Source organism: Ammospiza caudacuta, chromosome 3, assembly GCF_027887145.1.
Source record: "Ammospiza caudacuta isolate bAmmCau1 chromosome 3, bAmmCau1.pri, whole genome shotgun sequence".
Taxonomy (NCBI): domain Eukaryota; kingdom Metazoa; phylum Chordata; class Aves; order Passeriformes; family Passerellidae; genus Ammospiza; species Ammospiza caudacuta.
Genome location: NC_080595.1, coordinates 50,282,322 through 50,284,266, shown reverse-complemented (window position 1 = coordinate 50,284,266; position 1,945 = coordinate 50,282,322). Strand labels below are relative to the sequence as shown.

Genomic DNA, 1,945 nt, shown 5'->3' with positions numbered 1-1,945 from the left:
CTTCCATTTCCAAATGTCTCGTCGTGCTTGAGGGGAATAGATAAAAGGACTAAGGTCCTCACCTTCCATTCCCCAACACCTCTTCATCACTGTGGAGAAAAGAAGAGAAGGGTAAGGTTCCTAACCTCCATTCCCAAAAGTCTCCTGGCAGTCGGAGAGAAGAGAAGAATGGGGCAAGGTTCTCACCTTCCACTCCTAAGTGCCTCTTCATACCTGAGGAGAAGAGACAGGCAAGGTTCTCATGTTACATTGCCTAATGGCTCTTGACAGTTGAGGACAGGAGAGGGGCATGGTTTTCACCTTCTATTTCCTAATGGCTCCTGGCCATTGAGGACAGAAGCAGGGCAATGTTGTAGACTTCCACTCCAAAAGGGCAAGGCGAGGCAAAGCAGGCACTATGTCCCATTTCCAAAGGGCTCTGAAAGGGAGAGGAAGAGAGGAGGATCCTCTGCACACAGGAGAGGAGAGAAGGAAGCCCTCCGTAAAGGAGAGGACAGGACAGGAGGGCAAGGTTCTTACCTTCCATTTCTAAAAGGCGATTTGAACTTTGAGGGGAAGAGATGAGAGGGGCAAGGATTTTACCTTCCATTTCCAAATGGCAATTAGTACGTGAGGGGAATAGAGAAGAGGGGCAAGGGTCTTACCTTCCGTTTCCAAATGTCTCGTCATACTTGAGGGGTAGAGAAAAGAGGTGCAAGGGTGTTAACCTTCCATTTCCAAAAGGTGATTTCAACTTTGAGGGGAAGAGAGGAGAGGGGCAAGGTTCTTACCTTCCATTCCCCAAAATGTGGTCGTACTTGAGGGGAAGAGAGGAGGGGCAAGGGTCTTACCTCCTATTTCCAAATGGCAATTGGTACTTGAGGGGAATAGAGAAGAGGGACAAGGGTCTTACCTTCTATTTCCAAAAGTTTCAAAGTACTTTAGGGGTAGAGAGGAGAAGGGCAAGGGTCTTACCTTCCATTCACAAATGTCTCGTCGTACTTGAGGGGAAGAGAAGAGACAGGCAAGGATCTTACCCTCCATTTCCAAAGGGCAATTAGTACTTGAGGGGAATAGAGGAGAGGGGCAAGGTTCTTACCTTCCATTTCCAAATGGCAACTGGTACTCAAGGACAGGGGCGCAGCAAGGATCTTCCCTTCCTTTTCCACAAGGAAGTTTTTATTAAAGGTGAAGCGGGATGGGGGGGGGGGGGGGGGGGGGGGGGGGGGGGGGGGGGGGGCAAGGTTCTTACTTTCTATTCCCAAATGGCTCTTCATACTTGTTGAGAAGGGAAGAGTGAGGTAAGGTTCTTTCCTTTCATTTCCAGATGGTGTCTTACTTAAAGAGAAAGGACCAGAGGGCAAGGTTCTTACCTTCCATTTTTAAATGGTTTTTCATACTTGAAGTGAAGCCATGAGAGGAGCAATATTCTTTTGGTTCATTTCTAAATTGCCCTTCATACTCATAGAGAGGAGAGGCACAAGATTCTTACCCTCCTTTTCCACATGGTAATTTGTACTCAAGGAGAAAGAAAAGAGAGAGGGAGGGAGGGATGGAGGGGAAGGAAGAGGTCCCCCCTGCCTCCTCAAGGACCTTTTCTTCAAGGTTTTCCTTTGCCAACCAGTCCACCCTTTTATCATCCTATGTTTAATTAATTACACCAGTGACCCATTAAGGGCAAGGCTGTTCCTCTGCTTTGGTAATTAGTACACGTGTGGCTTATCAGGAGCCAGGTTGCCCATTAATGTAATTAGAGGTCCTCCAGTATTTTCTTGGTTTCTTCTTTTAAACTGATTCAAAGCCCCTTTCCATCAATAAGAGGCAACTGTTTGGAAAAGATGAGGGTTTTTTGTTTCAGAGAGATTTATATAGTGATACACCTTTAGCCATAGAAAAAGTGAAGGCATCAAATTCATTTTATCCTTGTATAGTAAACATAAACTTGTCCTGTGTTCTATACACTAGA

At 46.2% G+C, this 1,945-nt stretch overlaps 1 long non-coding RNA gene across 1 annotated transcript; it reads right to left on the bottom strand.

Moving 5' to 3' along the window:
- LOC131556112 (uncharacterized) lies at nucleotides 1-413 on the bottom strand. The gene is made up of 3 exons (XR_009274572.1): nucleotides 301-413; nucleotides 187-213; nucleotides 1-89 (listed from the first exon to the last, which is right to left on the bottom strand). It is a non-coding gene; the product is annotated as an uncharacterized LOC131556112 (long non-coding RNA).
- Between the last annotated feature and the right edge of the window lie 1,532 nt (nucleotides 414-1,945).